The following is a 20,559-nucleotide window of genomic DNA, read 5'->3' on the forward strand; positions in this document are numbered from 1 at the left end:
AATAACTTAGAAAAATTTCTAAGTGCGAAAGTAGCCTGAGCGGATCCGTTCAGACTTTCAATGTAAAGTCAATGGGGGACGGATCAGCTTGAAGATTGAGCCATATGGTGTCATCTTCAAGCGGATCCGTTCCCATTGACTTACATTGTAAGTCTGGACGGATCCGCACGCCTCCGCACGGCCAGGCGGACAGCTGAACGCTGCAAGCAGCGTTCAGCTGTCCGCCTGGCCGTGCGGAGGCGAGCGGAGCGGAGGCTGAACGCCGCCAGACTGATGCAGTCTGAGTGGATCCGCATCCATTCAGACTGCATCAGGGCTGGACGGAAGCGTTCTGCTCCGCTCGTGAGCTCCTTCAAACGGAGCTCACGAGCGGACAGCAGAACGCTAGTGTGAAAGTAGCCTAATCCTTAACTGTAGGATTCATTGCTCTCCAAGCATCCACCAACTGATTTTGTTGGAGACGTTTTTTAACTACCCTCAGAGTACGGGCAGTAGCGTGAGTTCTACCCTGAGAATTATCTAGGTTTGGTTCCAGGGGAAGATTAAGGTCTCCCCCTACAATCAATGAACCTTCTGCAAAGTCCTCCAGTTTTTTAAATAGTTGTTTAAAAAAGGGAGTTTGATTATCGTTAGGGGCATAAACGCTAGCGAAGGTAAATAATTTTTCGTTTATCTTACCTTTAATAAAGATAAACCGCCCTTCTGGGTCCACCATTAAATCCGATTTGATGAAGTGTATGTTTTTGTTAAAAACTATTGAAACGCCCTTTCTCTTTTGTGTTGGTGAGCATGCATTAAACCATTGCGTGTAAAAGTAATGCTTAGTAATAGGAGTAAACATTTTCTTAAAGGGAGTTTCCTGTAACAGTAATACATCAACTTTGTTTTTATGGAAAAGCCTTAGGACTTGGGCTCTTTTTGCAGGGATATTCAAGCCATTTGCATTAAAAGAAACACATGATATTTCAGTCATGTTACTGACACCTTTGTTATCTTGTCTAGTGGTTTAGATGACTGGTATATAAACATAGAACAGAGGGATAACATTGTCAGTACACCTCAAACCTTTGAGTATAGTACTGAGGGGAACAAAACAGTGTCTGATCCAGTAGGAGACTGCGTCAAGAACCTAGTGGGTCAGAGTAACTGTTGCCAGTTCGTCAGGTGTTCTGACCGTAAAAGGTCTGCCATTATGTGTTATCAGTATCCCGAAAGGATATAGCCATCTGTACTTGATTCTATTTTCCCTCAACGCTCTAGTGAAGGTCGACAGTTGCCTGCGCTTATCAAGTGTATATTTGGAAACGTCCTGAAAGATAGTGATTTCCCCACCTTCGTAATTAATACTTTTGGCTAAGCGAGCCTTCCTGAGAATGTCCTCCTTAAGACGAAAGCTCAAAATATAACATAAAACATCTTTTGGAGAGTCTTTAGGAGCATTCCTCGGTTTAAATACTCTATGCGCCCGTTCAATTCCCAGGTCTTCTTCCCCTTCTCTGCCTAATAGTTCAAGAAAGATCTGCTGGAGAACACCGTGAACATCTTTATCTTCCACTTGCTCAGTTAAACCTCTGATACGTAGGTTGTTTCGTCTTGACCTATTTTCTAGATCATCAACATGTAGTTTGAGCTCATAGAGTTCTTTTTGTTGTCTTTGTGCCGTGTCTTCAAGTTGAGTCGCATGTTGAGCAATTTTCTCATTTGCGTCTTCAAGAGTGGAAACTCTGGTGTATATTTGTTTTACATCAGCTTTTATTTCTGCCAGATCTGTCTTAAGGGTATTGGTAAATTCTTTGAACAAGTCCCTCATATGGTCAGTAGTCGGCAGTGTTTTAATGTATTTCTTTAAATCTTCTTGATCTCTCTGGTCCTGTTCTAGGATTTCTTCTTCAGATTCTGACCCTGAACCTGGGTCATGAGAGGCAAAGAATTTGCTTTTGCTTTTCATTTTGGTGCTGCTAGGCTCGTAGTTTGCAGGTGTATTGTGCAAATTGTTAAGATGGTCTGAGGATTTTCTTGGCGTTTTAGCAGTCTTGTCTTTATGACCTCTGGATTTACCCATAATCTCTCAAAAGAACAGTAATCCGAAATCACTTAAGAAGGAATTAACAGATGGGGGTAGTAGTCCTGCTTTAGTTACATATATATATGAAAAAAAGAAGAGGAGGCTGATGTGATGCCAAATAAGTATCTTTTCATCTCATTGTCTGAATGGGTTGTGGATATAGTTGGGTCAGGAATCCGGAGCAACACTCATTGCATATTATATTAGCTCCATATGCCTCTCAGATGTTTTCCAGTCACCTGTTAGTATAGACAATTGTAATAAGAATTGTGATCAGGGGACCAGAATGTTAATTTAGCTATTTATATGTAGCTTAATAAAAGCAGCACTTGTAGGGTACAGAGTCTTTAATCAGCCTGAGGTAGTGCATCCACTGTATGTATATAGTCAAAATCGGGGCCTGGGCAGTGTTCTGTGTTCTATTATTAATGCCTGAGATTGTGAGAGCTTTATTTGATCACACTGGGGCCGCACACAAGGGAACCCAGTAGTCTTTTCTTCGGGTCACCGGAACAACTATCAGCCCCACACTGGTGCCTTATACTTAATTAGAGACTGTATTTAGAGCTTTCCTTTCAGCTCCTTCTTGGTGCCGGGACCCAGGTGCGGCAGGATCTGTGTGACATGCACACAACGAAGCAGCTTCTGTGCCGGCTGTAGCTCCAGCCAGAACTACTTTCACCGACACTAGTAACGGCCCGGCTCCGGTGTTAGATAGCACTCACCTCGGTGATAACCTTAGCCTAGGTTTCGGCTGCTTGTCTCTGGTCTCCCTCAGCAGACAGGGCCCTGTATAAACCGGACTCTTTTATCTTGGTCGGCTTCGGCTCCCCGCCGGGAGCGCTGGCTCCGGTGCCTGCAGGAGAACAGGCCACACGCTCCAATCGCCAAATAAGTCACAAATAAGACGATATAAGGGTGCCACAGAGTCACCCAGAGTTATCTGTGTCCAAAGCGCCACTGAACTTTATATTAAAAGTCCATAAAAATGATGAAAATCAATCTGAAGTGCAGGAGCTCCTTCAGTGTGCGGCTTTCCTGCTCCATAGTTGGCTCGGCCCCCCAATTTTTTTTTTTTTTTTTTACAAAGTCTCATATTCCACTAACTTGTGACAAAAAATAAAAACTTCCATGAACTCACTATGCCCATCACAAAATACCTTGGGGTGTCTTCTTTCCAAAATGGGGTCACTTGTGGGGTAGTTATACTACCCTGGCATTTTAGGGGCCCTAATGCGTGAGAAGTAGTTTGAAATCAAAATCTGTAAAAAAAAAAAATGGCCTGTGAAATCCTAAAGGTGCTCTTTGGAATGTGTGCCCCTTTCCTTTGCCCACCTAGGCTGCAAAAAAGTGTCACACATGTGGTATCGCCGTACTCAGGAGAAGTTGGGGAATATGTTTTGGGGTGTCATTTTACATATACCCATGCTGGGTGAGATAAATATCTTGGTCAAATGCCAACTTTGTATAAAAAAATGGGAAAAGTTGTCTTTTGCCGAGATATTTCTCTCACCCAGCATGGGTATATGTAAAAAGACACCCAAAACACATTGCCCTACTTCTTCTGAGTACGGCGATACCAGATGTGTGACACTTTTTTGCAGCCTAGGTGGGCAAATGGGCCCACATTCCAAAGAGCACCTTTCGGATTTCACAGGGCATTTTTTACAGATTTTGATTTCAAACTACTTCTCAAGCATTAGGGCCCCTAAAATGCCAGGGCAGTATAATTACCCCACAAGTGATCCCATTTTGGAAAGAAGACACCCCAAGGTATTTCATGATGGGCATAGTGAGTTCATGGAAATTTTTATTTTTTGTCACAGGTTAGTGGAATATGAGACTTTGTAAGGAAAAAAAATATAATAATTCATCATTTTCCGCTAACTTGTGACAAAAAATAAAAAGTTCTATGAACTCACTATGCCCATCAGCGAATACCTTAGGGTGTCTACTTTCCGAAATGGGGTTATTTGTGGGGGTTTTCTACTGTCTGGGCATTGTAGAACCTCAGGAAACATGACAGGTGCTCAGAAAGTGGTAAGTTTTATGACCGAGCAATAAACGGTGAAAGTAGTGTAGTGCAGAATTGTAAAAAGTGGTCTGGTCATTAAGGGTGTTTAAGCTAGGGGAGCTGAGGTGGTTAACGTGTGAACATACTAAAAAAAGCTATGACAGCTATGTACTTTTTCCGTAGACGCTGCGGACAGCGACATTATCTGCGCTATATCTCCTGTTTAACGTGTACGTATACTAAAAATAGCTGTGACATCCAGTGTACTTTTTCCGTAGACGGTGTCTGCTGCGGACTGTTACATTACCTGCGCTACATCTCCTGTATAACGTTTGCGCATCCTAAAAATATCTGACACCCAGTGTACTTTTTCCGTAGACGCTGCTGACAGTGACATTACCTGCGCTACATTTCCTGTATAACGTTTCCGCATCCCAAATTTCTGTGACATTGACTGTAATTTTTTCTTAGCCGCTTGTGACAGCAGCATCATTAACTGTGGTACATCTCCTGTATAACGTTAGCCGCTGGTGACAGCAGCGACATTACCTGCGCTACATTTCCTGTATAATGTTAGCCGCTTGTGACAGCAGCATCATTAACTGTGGTACATCTCCTGTATAACGTTAGCCGCTGGTGAGAGCAGAGACATTACCTGCGCTACATCACCTGTATAATGTTAGCCGCTTGTGACAGCAGCATCATTAACTGTGGTACATCTCCTGTATAACGTTAGCCGCTGGTGAGAGCAGAGACATTACCTGCGCTACATCTCCTGTATAACATTTGCGCATCCCAAATAGCTGTTACATTCCCTGTAATTTTTTATTAGCCGCTGATGACAGCAGCGACATTACCTGCGCTTCATCTCATGTATAACATTTGCGCATCCCAAATAGCTGTGACAGTCCCTGTAATTTTTTATTATCCGCTGGTCACAGCGACATTACCTGCACTACATGAGGAAAGTGCGGATGATAAAAGAATTGTCATTTGCAACCTGTGCCATACCAAAATGGGCAGGGGCGTGAACACTAGCAACCTCACCAACACCAGCATGATCCGCCACATGGCATCAAAGCACCCTAATAGGTGAGCCGAATGCCTGGGTCCACAATCAGTGTCTGCGGTTCACACCACTGCCTCCTCTTCCCCTGTGTTAAGTACTGGCCAATCCCCTGTCCAAGATGCCTCCCGCTCTGCACCTGGACCTTCGCAAGCACCATAGCATATCCACTTTTGTGTCCCAGCACAGCGTACAGATGTCCTTACCACAGGCCTTTGAACGAAAGCGCAAATACCCAGCCACCCACCCACAGGCCATAGCACTAAATGCACACCTTTCCAAATTGCTGGCCTTGGAAATGTTGCCATTTAGGCTTGTGGACACTGAGGCTTTCCGAGGCCTGCTGGCGTCGGCCGTCCCTCGTTACTCAGTCCCCAGCCGCCACTATTTTTCCCGGTGTGCCGTCCCCGCCTTACACCAGCATGGTTACGTGCCCTGACCAATGCAGTTATTGGGAAGGTCCACTTAAAGGGATTGTCCGGGTTCAGAGCTGAACCCGGACATACCCTTATTTTCACCCAGGCAGCCCCCCTGAGGCTAGCATCGGAGCATCTCATGCTCCGATGCGCTCCCTTGCCCTGCGCTAAATCGCGCAGGCACGGGCTCTTTTGTTTTAAATAACACACTGCCGGGCGGTAACTTCCGCCCGGTAGTGTGTTCGGTGATGTCACCGGCTCTGAGGGGCGGGCTTTAGCTCTGCCCTAGCCGTTTTACTGGCTAGGGCAGAGCTAAATCCCACCCATCAGTGCCGGTGACGTCACCGGGGTTCCTGGCAGCCCCATGGAGAGCCCCAGTACGTCACCGGAACTCCAAAAAATGCCTTTGCCCTGCGAATTTTAGCGCAGGGCAAAGGAGAACATCGTAGCATGAACTGCTCCGATGCTCATGTCAGGGGGGCTGCCGGGGTGAAAATGACTTTTTAACGACTGACACATGGACAAGTGCTTTTGGCCAGGGATGCTACATTTCCCTGACAACACACTGGGTGAACGTTGTGGAGGCCGGGAGCAAGTGGTACCCTGGGGTGGCACAGGTGCTACCGACGCCAAGGATTGCGGGCCCTACTTCCATTAGGATTTCCGCCACCACCTACATTAGTGGCTGCAACCCCCCCTTCTCTTCCTCCACTTCCACCTCTGAATTCTCATCTTGCAGCATCAGTCAGTCATCAGTCAGTAGCTGGAAGCAATGTAGCACTGCAGTGGGGAAGCGGCATGTATTGCTTTATTTATTTGCTATATTAAGGAGACTTCTATAAGCCCAAAGAGGGTCCATGCATATTATATGAATGTAGCAGCACGGGTTTGCTTTCCTATGTCCATCCAGGAAGCTGAGAGATGAAGTGGAACGCATCTTCTTTCCATAGACAGGAAGTTCGGTATGAAGTGGGCGCACAAAGAGTTTGCGTTCCATAGAGAGGAAGCCCGGGCGATGAAAGTACACGTAGAGCCGGCGTGCGCCTCATTCACCAGAAACATTGGGGATTCAGCGCGTGCTTTAGCCCTATAAATAGGGCAAAGTTCATGGAATCCATAGCGCATCAATTTGGACATCTACCTATGCACCAGCCTGTGTTGCCACCGAAACAATCATGGGATATGTAAGAGGTCTTATGACCACAATGGAGTTTTTTGTGTGGGATGTTATTGTGACATCTGTACCTATGGGGATCAATGCACATTATCGATGGGCCACCTTTGAGTGAATAGTCTCGGTGATCCTGTGCATTGGTAACTCTACATTGGTTGATACCTATATAATTGAGCATCCTACATTATCAAAATATATTACCATATTTTAGCAATATCTAGATATTCTGTATATATTATATCTATACTTAAGCAAGGATAAGGCTACTGTTGAACGATTTGGTTGTGGAATTATGGCCACTTTTGAATGATGTGGCTACTAAGTTAAAGGCTTATGAAATCACCTTCACTGACTATCTGATACATTAACATTCATCTCCGTTTATCATCTGGTGCATAGATTATTATATTATTGCTTTTGCAGTATATATTGGTCTTCATCTCATGTATTTAGGATTTATTATAATCCCTGCATCGTTTTTCTTTTTCCTTTTACCCAGTATATCTCCCCTGATGAACCTATACTTGGGGAAACGCATTGGAATGTTTAGGGTAATATGAGCAAGGGTGCAGCAGTATAGTCAGTGCGATCAGCTAAACATAGCCTCACACGGCCAGGAATTAGCTGGATTTACCACACTTGAGCAATATATCCTATAGGGTCACTTGCAACAAACATACTAGTGTCCATTCATAGTGTGAACCATGTTCTAACATCCGGCTTGCAATTGATTAGCAACTAATTCAGGTCTCTAGTCCAGACCTATAATTGTACAGAGAATTTATTTATACTCCTTTTCTGCACAATTTTTGGGTCTGGTTGCCCGATGGTCACAGACTGTGACATATAGGCTTTTTGCCCTCCTTTTAACCCCTTAAGGACACAGCCTTTTTACACCTTAGGACCAGGCCATTTTTTGCAAATCTGACCAGTGTCACTTTAAGTGCTGATAACTTTAAAACGCTTTGACTTATCCAGGCCGTTCTGACATTGTTTTTTCGTCACATATTGTACTTCATGACACTAGTAAAATTAAGTCAAAAAAATATTTTTTTTTGCACCAAAAAATACCAAATTTATCAAAAATTTTGAAAAATTAGCAAATTTCAACGTTTCAGTTTCTCTACTTCTGTAATACATAGTAATACCCCCAAAAATTGTGATGACTTTACATTCCCCATATGTCTACTTCATGTGTGAATTATTTTGGGAATGATATTTTATTTTTTGGGGATGTTATAAGGCTTAGAAGTTTAGGAGCAAATCTTGAAATTTTTCTGAAATTTACAAAAACTAAATTTTTAGGGACCATTTCAGGTCTGAAGTCGCTTTGCGAGGCTTACATAATAGAAACCACCCAAAAATGACCCCATCTAAGAAACTACACCCCTCAAGGTATTCAAAAGTGATTTTACATATGTTGTTAACCCTTTAGGTGTTGCACAAGAGTTATTGGCAAATGGGGATGAAATTTGAGAATTTCATTTTTCTGTCTAATATTTCATTTTTACCCATTTTTTCCACTAACAAAGCAAGGGTTAACAGCCAAACAAGACTGTATCTTTATTGCCCTGACTCTGCAGTTTACAGAAACACCCAATATGTGGCCGTAAACTACTGTACGGCCACACAGCGGGGCGTAGAGTGAAAGGTGCGCCGTATGGTTTTTGGAAGGTTGATTTTTATGGACTGGTTTATTTACACCATGTCCCATTTGAAGCCCCCTGATGCACCCCTAGAGTAGAAACTCCCTAAAAGTGACCCCATCTAAGAAACTACACCCCTCAAGGTATTCAAAACTGGTTTTACATACGTCGTTAACCCTTTAGGTGTTGCACAAGAGTTATTGGCAAATGGGGATGAAATTAGAAAATTTCTTTTTTTGCCTTATTTTCCATTTTAACCCATGTTTTCCACTAACAAATCAAGGGTTAACAGCCAAACAAGACTGTATCTTTATTGCCCTGACTCTGCCGTTTACAGAAACACCCAATATGTGGCCGCAAACTACTGTACGGCCACACAGCGGGGCGTAGAGTGAAAGGTGCGCCGTATGGTTTTTGGAGGGCTGATTTTTATGGACTGGTTTATTTACACCATGTCCCATTTGAAGCCCCCTGATGCACCCCTGGAGTAGAAACTCCCTAAAAGTGACCCCATCTAAGAAACTACACCCCTCAAGGTATTCAAAACTGGTTTTACATACGTCGTTAACCCTTTAGGTGTTGCACAAGAGTTATTGGCAAATGGGGATGAAATTAGAAAATTTCTTTTTTTGCCTTATTTTCCATTTTAACCCATGTTTTCCACTAACAAATCAAGGGTTAACAGCCAAACAAGACTGTATCTTTATTGCCCTGACTCTGCCGTTTACAGAAACACCCAATATGTGGCCGCAAACTACTGTACGGCCACACAGCGGGGCGTAGAGTGAAAGGTGCGCCGTGTGGTTTTTGGAGGGCTGATTTTTATGGACCGGTTTATTTACACCGTGTCCTGTTTCAACCCCCCTGATGCACCCCTGGAGTAGAAACTCCCTAAAAGTGACCCCATCTAAGAAACTACACCCCTCAAGGTATTCAAAACTGGTTTTACATACGTCGTTAACCCTTTAGATGTTGCACAAGAGTTATTGGCAAATGGGGATGAAATTTGAAAATTCGATTTTTTTGCCTTATTTTCCATTTTAACCCATGTTTTCCACTAACAAAGCAAGGGTTAACAGCCAAACAAGACTGTATCTTTATTACCCTGACTCTGCCGTTTACAGAAACACCCAATATGTGGCCGTACACTACTGTACGGCCACACAGCGGGGTGTAGAGTGAAAGGTGCGCCGTTTGGTTTTTGGAGGGCTGACCGGTTTATTTACACCGTGTCCTGTTTCAACCCCCCTGATGCACCCCTGGAGTCGAAACTCCCTAAAAGTGACCCCATTTTGGAAACTACGGGATAAGGTGGCATTTTTTGGGGGAGTATTTTTAGGGCAAATATAATTTTTGGTTGCTCTATATTACATTTTTGTGAGGCAAGGTTACCAAAAATAGAAATTCTGATATTTCATCTCCATTTGCCATTAACTGTTGAGGAACACCTAAAGGGTTAATAAAGTTTGTATAATCATTTTTGAATACCTTGAGGGGTGTAGTTTCTTAGATGGGGTCAATTTTAGGGAGTTTTTACTCTAGGGGGGCATCAGGGGGGCTTCAAAAGGGATATGGTGTCAATAAAAAAGGCCATCAAAATCGGCCTTCCAGAAACCATGTCGGTCCTTTCCTTTTGCGGCCTCCCTTTTACGGATACAGCAGTTTACGACCACAAATGTGGCGTTTCTGTAAACTGCAGTATCAGGGTAATAAATTTTAACTTTTGTTTGGTTGTTAACCCTTGTTTTGTTACCGGAAAAAACGGACTGAAATGGAAAAGTGCCAAAAATAGCGGTTTTGGCACCGTTTTTTTTTTTTTTTTTTAACCGTGTTAATCTGGGTAGTTAGGTCATGGGATATTGTTATAGAGGAGATTCTTACGGACGCGGCAATATCTAATAAGTCTACTTTTTTTTTACAATTATTTAGGTTTTTGACTATATTATCTTTTTTGATACAGCATTTTTTTTTGGGTATCTCTAAAGTCTAAGTGTCATTTTTTTTATTTTCTTTTAGCCAATTATCTTATGTGGGGGCTCATTTTTTGCGGGATGAGCGGACGGTTTTATTGGCATTATTTTGGGGGCTATATGACTTTTTGATCGCTTGCTATTAAACTTTTTGTTATGTAAGGTGACAAAAAAAATATTTTTTTGCACCTATTTTTTTATTTTTTTTTTTACTGTGTTAATCTGGGGGGTTGGGTCATGGGGTATTTTTATAGAGGAGATTCTTACCGACGCGGCAATACCTATGTCTACTTTTAATAAATTATTTTAGTTTTTTTGGGTGTCTCAAGTCTGAGAACCATTTTTTTTTTATCCGATGTCAGTGCTAAATTGGGATATAAATTTAGTACTCCATGGAAGTGTGATACTCCCTGAAGCAACCGTCAATGCAGAGGCCCGGATGATCGGGGCAAGTGTCGCACTGAGTAGTCGTGTCCTTCCGTATCCCCCTCCTGCGACACACTCTGCACTTTTTTTGGGTTCGTCCCTTCTTTCCAGTATGGGGGACCACACCTGGAAAGTGTTGGCCAGGGACGATCCGGGCACCTACAGTTCCCGAGGTACTCCGGCCTGCTCTTTCCCGGTCCGAAAAGATCAGGGCCTTGAGGACTGCCTCATAGAACTGGAGGAATGTCCCTGTGCTGCCAGCGCTTCGGGATAGTACAAAAGAGTTGTACATGGCAACCTGCACCAAGTAGACCGCAACTTTTTTCTACCATGCCCGGGTTTTGCGCATGGTGTTATATGGCTTGAGGACTTGATCAGAGAGATCAACTCCTCCCATATACCGATTGTAAGCGACGATACAATCGGGCTTGAGGACCGTTGCCGCGGTACCTCGCACAGGGACAGGGGTGATGCCGTTACCATGAATTGTGGACAGCATAAGGACATCCCTCTTGTCCTTATACCTGACCAGCAACAGGTTTCCAGTGGTAAGGGCACGGGTCTCACCCCTGGGGATAGGTACCTGGAGGGGGTGGGCAGGGAGGCCGCGTTGATTTTTCCGCACGGTCCCACAAGCGGACGTGGATCTGGCGGCAAGGGACTGGAACAAGGGGATACTGGTATAAAAGTTATCCACGTAAAGGTGGTAACCCTTATCCAGCAGTGGGTACATAAGGTCCCACACAAGTTTCCCGGTAACACCCAGAGTGGGGGGACATTCTGGGGGTTGAATCCGGGAATCTCGCCCCTCGTATACACGAAATTTGTAAGTGTACCCTGAGGTACTCTCACAAATTTTGTATAGCTTCACGCCATACCTCGCCCGCTTGGAGGGCACATACTGGCGGAAAATGAGTCTCCCCTTGAACGCAATGAGAGACTCATCAACCGCGACCTCTCTTCCAGGTACATAGGCCTCCATGAATTTGGCCCCAAAGTGATCGATGACCGGCCGTATCTTGTACAGACGGTCATGGGCAGGATCACCTCGGGGGGGACATGCTGCATTATCGGAATAATGCAGACATTTCCGGATGGCCTCAAACCGGGAGCGTGTCATGGCTGTACTGTAAAGTGGGGCCTGGTATAGGACGTCCCCACTCCAGTACAGCCTGACACTGGGTTTTTTGACCAGGCCCATATGCAGCACGAGGCCCCAAAATGTCCTCATTTCGGCTGCACTGACCGGCGTCCAGCCACCGGGCCTGGCCAAAAAGGAGCCCGGGTGTTGAGCGACGAACTGTTGGGCGTACAGATTCGTCTGCTCCACCATCAGATTTACCAGTGGGTCACTGAAAAAATGACAAAAAAAGTCATATTCAGTGTAGCCCACTGTGGAAATCTGGATTCCTGATTGGCCTACAAAATCAGGAATCACAGGCTCGTATCGCTCTGGGCTACACCAGACAAGTTCACCGGCAGGGGGCTCCGGTGGATTTAACTGGTGGGCCGGGAAACCAGTACGAGCCCCAGAGCTGCTCGTACTAGTGTGGGCCACAGGGTCCCTAACATGGCGGTCCCCTTGCTCCGCCTGGCGGCGTCTCCGCCGCCTTGGGGGCTCATCATCATCGCTAGATGATGAGGAGGATGCGGATGACAACAGGAATGTGGGGTCATCCTCATCCTCACTGGGACTCTCGGAGTCAGAGGCAATCTGGGCGTATGCCTCCTCGGCCGAGAACGTCCGGCGGGCCATAGGGGAGTGTGTGTCTGCGTGTATATGTGCGTGTGTGTAACTCTTTATTTTGTGTGCGTGTGTGTGGGGGCACGGGTGTTCACGAACTCACCCTAAAACTAACAGAAAAAAAATAAAATAAACTAACTAAAAAAAGGGCAAAAAATGTGGGGAAAAAAATTCAAAACCGCTGATCAACCGTCCGAAGTTGATCAGCGGTGGGGTGTGCGATGCGCTAACAGTGGCCGGACACTAAGTGCCGGCCACAGTCAGCGTACACGAAAAAAAAAAATGCACCCCAAAAAAGGTGGGGGGGGGCAGGGGGTGGGGGGGCAAGTGTCAGCACCCCTGGGGGGTCTAGGGTCACACAGCTGTGCTGTGGACCCCAGACACCCTAACTAGGGTGATGCAATCAAAGTTCAAAAACTAACTTTCCCTTTTTTTTCCCCTGCCTAAACCAAACTTTCCCTAGCTGTCCCTATGTACCTGATGGGGTCCTGGGGGGCACAGATCGGGTCCTGGGGGGCACAGATCGGGTCCTGGGGGGCACAGATCGGGTGCAGCAGACACGTGCAGGCAGCTCCTCTCTCCTCCGGCTCCGGAACACAAAAGGAGGAGGAGAGGAGCGCCTGCCTCTTTTGAATCTGCCGCCGGACCGCCCACAGACCAATCAGAAAGCGATCCTGAGTGGTGATGTCACCATCACCACTCAGGATCGCTGGATGGTGATTGGTGGAGTGAAATCACACCACCATCACCATCCTGTTCCGGGTTATCGGGACTTCAGAGACCCGAATAACCCGGAAACGCAGAAAACCGCAGGTCTGAATTGACCTGCGGTTTTCTGCGATCGCATACATGGGGGGGTCACCGGACCCCCCGGCGCATTTGCTCCAAGTGCCTGCTCAATGATTTGAGCAGGCACGGGGTTCCGATCACCGCCCGCCGTGCGGCGGTGATCGAAAATGCACAGGGCGTACATGTACGCCCTGTGTCCTTAAGTACCAGGGCACAAGGGCGTACCTGTACGCCCTATGTCCTTAAGAGGTTAAACTGACTTTAATAAAGTTTTTGTTTCTTTCTTTTAAACCAGGCATCCTCAAACTGTGGCCCTCCAGCTGTTGCAAAACTACAACTCCCAGCATGCCCGAACAGCCTACAGGTATCAGCCTACAGCAGGGCATTGTGGGAGTTGTAGTTTTACAACAGCTGGAGGGCCGCAGTTTGAGGATGCCTGTTTTAAACGTTCATCAGGCTGTGAATCTAATATGAGGGTGAGACAGGGCAGGTACGAGACCACAGGCCACCCACCATCAGGGTGTTCCTGCGGGTTGAGGCACTACTAAGGATCCTCGTAGGGAAAGCGTGGTCCCACGTGTGCCCCCACTGTCAGTCTGTCCCCTCTGTATTAACGGTGAATAAGAGGATAAGATGCAAAATAAACTCCAGTACATCAAAAGAGGTTCTTGCTTGGTGCTTTTTATTCAATATGCGGCTAGAGTGTGACGTTTCGGCCTTTCACTGCCTTTTTCAAACTAAAGCGCAAACAGAAAATTGTATACAATTAGTGACAAAGGTAAGTGTATACATCAACATTACGGTCTCATATATTGCAGTTCCATTAGTTACACAGATTTGATATGTCATAACGGTTGACACATCTACCAGTAGAGTGATCTGTGGAATCACTTGAAATTGCATTCGCATAGCATATTCTCTCTTGATACTTTTTTTTGTTCTCTATGTATCGTGCCATATATGCAGTCAATAAGTTGTATATAATATATAATACATAAGTTCCATGAGCGCAGAGCTCCAAGTCAAAACAGTTGGTTGCCCGAGTTCTGGATCCAGAGTTCAGGAAAGCATATCTGGAAAGGTTTTGTACATTATTGATTAGGGAAATAGTGATACAAATAACCTACATACATCCTGGGACATGTGCTCTACAATGGGTGGAATGTGACAATATCTGGTGCCGCTCTGTGGTGGCTCTACTGGTCACTCTACTGGTAGATGTGTCAACCGTTATGATATACCAAATCTGTGTAACTAATGGAACTGCAATATATGAGACGGTAATGTTGATGTATACACTTACCTTTGTCACTAATTGTATACAATTTTCTGTTTGCGCTTTAGTTTGAAAAAGGCTGTGAAAGGCCAAAACGTCACACTCTAGCCGCAGATTGAATAAAAAGCACAAAGCAAGAACCTCTTTTGATGTACTGGAGTTTATTTTGCATACTAAACGGGGTAGGAACCCTACTCCAGTTACAAAAAACGTAACCTGCAGCTCGTACCCAAGCATTTACTTACATAAGAGGATATGATGTTGTAATCATAATTACATAATTGTTTTGTGTCTTTTTTTCATATACTTTTGATACACTTTGAAGTGGTTGGTATTATAAATATTTATATTAAAAGTTACGTTTTAATTCATGCTTACTGTGATCCAGTTGTTGATATTGCAGGAATCGATATATATTGTACATATATTTTCTGTGGAGTTTTTTTTCTCACTCAAGCCACTGTCTCCACCGCTGCTGAGCCCCTCAGCAAGTGTCCCCGTGTGGGGCACGTCCGCTGCCAGACCATGCTCCAGCTTGTGAGCTTAGGGGAACGGAGACACTCTGGACCTCATGTTCTGGCCGCACTACAGGCTCAGGTCCAGAAGTGGCTGACACCCCGAAGGCTAGAGGCAGGTATGGTTGTCTGTGACAATGGCAGTAACCTCCTGGCCGCCCTCCATGCTGGCAGTCTCACTCATGTGCCCTGCATGCACATATCCTCAACCTTGTGGTACAGAAGTTCCTACGCACATACACAAGGTTGAGTGACATTGTTCAAAGGGTACGTAGGATTGCCAGCCACTTCCGACGCTCCCCAACCGCCACCGCGTCCCTGTCTAAACTGCAGCAGGACAACAGCCTGCCCTCTCACAGGCTGATTGTGGACAGTGTGACGCGGTGGAACTCCACCCTCCACATGCTGGAGAGGTTGTGGGAGCAGCGATGTGCGGTCAAGGAATACCTGCTGGACCAAAGCACTTCTGGGCCATCACACCCACTCCCCTACATCAGCAATACAGAGTGGGGGCAGATTCACCAGGTCTGCCACGTGTTGGCCCCATTCGAGCAGGCAACAAAGATGGTCAGCAGGGAGCATGTCGGCCTCAATGACATGCTCCCCAAAGTGTTCCTGCTGGACAGGACATCAGATCGCCTGCTCGAGGCTGGGGAGAGTGCCTTGGTGGAGCAAGACGAGGCAACACTGCTCCACCAAGACCAGGCCCAGGACGAGCAGCAAAAATTTGTGGAGGATTTTGCTGATGTCCAGGAGTCTGGGCCTGGTCAGGAGGGAGAACTGGTGCTGGGGGCACCGTTAGTCCGGGGGTGGGGCAGCTCCCACAGGGAGCAGGAGGAGGACCAAGAAGTCATGGTTCCGGGCAGCCAAAAAGAGTCACAGCGGGCTGTCCTCTTCCCCGTGGATGCCCATATGCTGCAATGCCTCAGGAGGGACCCCCAGATTAGAAAAATTAAGGAGAGGGATGAGTTTTGGTTGGCCACCCTTTTAGACCCCCGCTGCAAGGGGAAACTGGAGCAGTTCATCCCAGCCAGCCTGAGGGATGCCCGCATGCAAAACCTGCTGGCCTGTCTGATCCTCCGGCTGGAGCAGGCAAACCCTTAGCCTCTCGCTCCAGTTGTGCCCGCCCATCTCACCCAGCAGGTGGCTGGCCCAAGCAGCTCCAGCCAAGCAGGTGATCTCATGGGTGAGATGAGGTTGTTTTACCAGTCCATGCACCCTGTCGTTCATACAGCAATGTGGTGGTCACTACTCAGTCCATTTATATAGACATGTAAAATCCCAAATGAATAGATAGAAAAAAGACAGCGCTCACCGCTGTAAAGTTCATTCCTTTATTCTTGGCATCATGCTGAATACAAACCGAGTACATACATCAGGGCTGGGGCGGACTATTCCTACATAGGACGGAGATTTAGTTAAGAGTATTATCCAGAATAATTGGGATATTTTGAGGAATGAGGAGAGTCTCAAGGATTATGCAGAGAACAGACCTCTTATTACCTTTAGAAGATGCCCCACAATTAAAGATAAAATAGTTACGAGTCGGTTTAGTGCAAAAAAAGACAACTAATTGGTTAACGGATAGAAAACTAATAGGTAATTACAGGTTCGGCAATTGTCTGTATTGTAGATACAACTGCCAAAAGAAATGTCTAATGTTTGGGGGTATTCAATACAAGGTATCCCAATTTATCACATGTAGGAGCAGTTATGTGGTCTATGTAGTCTTATGCCACTGCGGTGCTTTTTATATAGGTAAAACAATAAGACCCCTTTTTGAAAGATTTAGAGAACATTGTAACTCTGTCAAAACAGGAAAGGGATGCCCTAGGTTAATCAGTCATGTACGTGAGACCCATGGAGCCGATCCAAACTGCCTCACTTTTGCTGGTATTGAACTTGTTTCAGGGATGCATGACGGGGACAGACACCGCCTATTATTACAGAGGGAGGCAAGGTGGATTATTCGGACTGCAGCTATGGGCCCCCTGGGCTTGAATGAAAGGAATGATTTAAGTGTTTTCATATGATTTAAATTGTTATTACGTGACAAGTGTTATCTGTTTTTAAAGGGAATCTGTCAACTGCTTTTAGCATTTTAAGTTTTGAACATCGCCATATTCAATAAAGTACCTTATTTCCTGCAGTGTTCTTCTTACTTTATTTCGTTTTGTCATTTTGATAAAAAAAAAAGCTCTTTTTCTGATATGCTAATGAAGCTCCAAGGTGCCCAGAGGGGCATTTTTTTTCCTCTCTGAAGCCCAGTGACGCCCCCCTGCAGTGCCCAGCCCGCCTTAATTTGTAGCCCAAGAACGCCTCCTCATCCTGAAATAACCTCCCACAGCCCCGGCAAACGGTTCTGCGTCCTCGCCACGTCATCTTCTACCTTCAAGAAATGCCCCGTTCTTCCTGTCGGCCGCCATTAATCTTGCGAAGGCGCAGTACCGCCTGCGCCTGCGCGATTGTCAAGCTCCTGAGGGCAACAGCCTCAAAAGTCTCAATGGGCATGCGCCGAGCCCAGTGACGTAATCTGAGCGCTGTTGCCTCAGGAGATTGATGATCTGTACTGCGCCTGCACGAGATTTCTGGTGGCCGAAAGGAAGAAGAACGGGGCATTTCTTGAAGGTAGAAGATGACGTGGTGAGGGGGCGGAACCGTTTGCCGGGTCTGTGGGAGGTTATTTTAGGATCAGGAGGCGTTCTTGGGCTTCAAATTAAGGCGGGCTGGGCAATGTAGGGGGGCATCACTGGGTTCCAGAGAGGGGAAAAAATGCCCCTCTGGGCACCTTGGAGCTTCATTAGCATATCAGAAAAAGAGCTTTTTTTAAAATCAAAATGACAAAACGAAATAAAGTAAGAAGACCACTGCAGGAAATAAGGTACTTTATTGAACATGGCAATGTTGAAAGCTTAAAATGCTAAAAGCAGGTGACAGATTCCCTTTAACCCATTTTAAGGAGCGTCATAGGTTACCACGGTGATGACGCTAAAAGAGGGCACTATATTGGCACACAGCGCTCCACATGCCGCCTGCACCAGTCTGCTCTCAGTTTTTTTTTTTTATCATTGAGACTATCGATATTTGCAGGAAAGTGTCTTACGATTTAACTTCTGATAGATTTTACTGATAAATTCCCCAATAATTTGTGTAATGGTAGGTTGAATAGATGCTACATCTCTGTTTTGAAATGGATATAACTTAATTCTAACTTGTTTGTTGTTTCTTCCTGTTCACAGGAGTGTATCCACGACTGAGCATCAATGATAATTGGGTGGGAGCCTCCCGCTAAGGAGAGAACGGTATACCAACAGAATAACCCGATCACTCGTCAGCAGAGGGCATCCACCCTGGTCTACAGGAATCCGAATACTTCAAGATCGGCATTCAGGCCCGCAGGTAATGTACAAACCGGATTCCCAAAAAGTTGGGACACTATACAAATCGTGAATAAAAACTGAATGCAATGATGTGGAGGTGCCAACTTCTAATATTTTATTCAGAATAGAACATAAATCACGGAACAAAAGTTTAAACTGAGAAAATGTACCATTTTAAGGGAAAAATATGTTGAATCAGAATTTCATGGCGTCAACAAATCCCCAAAAAGTTGGGACATGGCCATTTTCACCACTGTGTGGCATCTCCCCTTCTTCTTACAACACTCAACAGACGTCTGGGGACCGAGGAGACCAGTTTCTCAAGTTTAGAAATAGGAATGCTCTCCCATTCTTGTCTAATACAGGCCTCTAACTGTTCAATCGTCTTGGGCCTTCTTTGTTGCACCTTCCTCTTTATGATGCGCCAAATGTTCTCTATAGGTGAAAGATCTGGACTGCAGACTGGCCATTTCAGTACCTGGATCCTTCTCCTACGCAGCCATGATGTTGTGATTGATGCAGAATGTGGTCTGGCATTATCTTGTTGAAAAATGCAGGGTCTTCCCTGAAAGAGATGACGTCTGGATGGGAGCATATGTTGTTCTAGAACCTGAATATATTTTTCTGCATTGATGGTGCCTTTCCAGACATGCAAGCTGCCCATGCCACACGCACTCATGCAACCCCATACCATCAGAGATGCAGGCTTCTGAACTGAGAGTTGATAACAACTTGGGTTGTCCTTGTCCTCTTTGGTCCGGATGACATGGCGTCCCAGATTTCCAAAAAGAACTTTGAATTGTGAATCGTCTGACCACAGAACAGTCTTCCATTTTGCCACACTCCATTTTAAATGATCCCTGGCCCAGTGAAAACGCCTAAGCTTGTGGATCTTGCTTAGAAATGGCTTCTTCTTTGCACTGTAGAGTTTCAGCTGGCAACGGCGGATGGCACGGTGGATTGTGTTCACTGACAATGGTTTCTGGAAGTATTCCTGAGCCCATTCTGTGATTTCCTTTACAGTAGCATTCCTGTTTGTGGTGCAGTGTCGTTTAAGGGCCCGGAGATCACGGGCATCCAGTATGGTTTTACGGCCTTGACCCTTACGCACAGAGATTGTTCCAGATTCTCTGAATCTTCAGATGATGTTATGCACAGTTGATGATGATAGATGCAAAGTCTTTGCAATTTTTCGCTGGGTAACACCTTTCTGATATTGCTCCACTATCTTTCTGCGCAACATTGTGGTAATTGGTAATCCTCTACCCATCTTGGCTTCTGAGAGACACTGCCACTCTGAGAAGCTCTTTTTATACCCAATCATGTTGCCAATTGACCTAATTAGTGTTAATTGGTCTTCCAGCTCTTTGTTATGCTCAAATTTACTTTTTCCAGCCTCTTATTGCTACTTGTCCCAACTTTTTGGGGATTTGTTGACACCGTGAAAATTTGAATCAACGTATTTTTCCTTTAAAATGATACATTTACTTGGATTAAACGTTTGATCTGTCATCTACGTTCTATAACAAATAAAATATTGACATTTGCCATCTCCACATCATTGCATTCAGTTTATATTCACAATTTGTTTAGTGTCCAAACTTTTTTGGAATCAGGTTTGTATTAAATTCTAAAATTCTCCTTGATTCTAATCTAGACATTTTACTAATATGGTCCCCACCTCTCCAGTGTCTCTCTACCTTTTCAAGTGCTGCAAACTTTAACCCTGCCGGGTCTTGGTTATGTACTACTTTGAAGTGACTTGAGAATGGTTATCAAATCCCTTTTTAATATTCGTTATGTGTTCAGAAATTATTTTCTTGAGGGTCCGTTTGGACAGCTTATCACAGGAGCATTGGATGACATAGATAACATTGGTAGAATTGCATGCTAAAAAATCATAAATGTGTATTCGTGGTTGAGGCTCTCTCTAGTTTTTTGGGGGGAAATGAAGTAATTTTCCACATCTATAGAACCCAGTCAATCCTGCCCACTTTTGAATAGTTTGATCGCCCTTCTTTTTGATCTTGATGGAGGGTGCTACTTTAAGGCCTAAATTCGTGGACTTTGTGAATGTA

Source organism: Bufo gargarizans, chromosome 1 (genome assembly GCF_014858855.1).
Source record: "Bufo gargarizans isolate SCDJY-AF-19 chromosome 1, ASM1485885v1, whole genome shotgun sequence".
In the NCBI taxonomy this organism is placed as follows: Eukaryota; Metazoa; Chordata; class Amphibia; order Anura; family Bufonidae; genus Bufo; species Bufo gargarizans.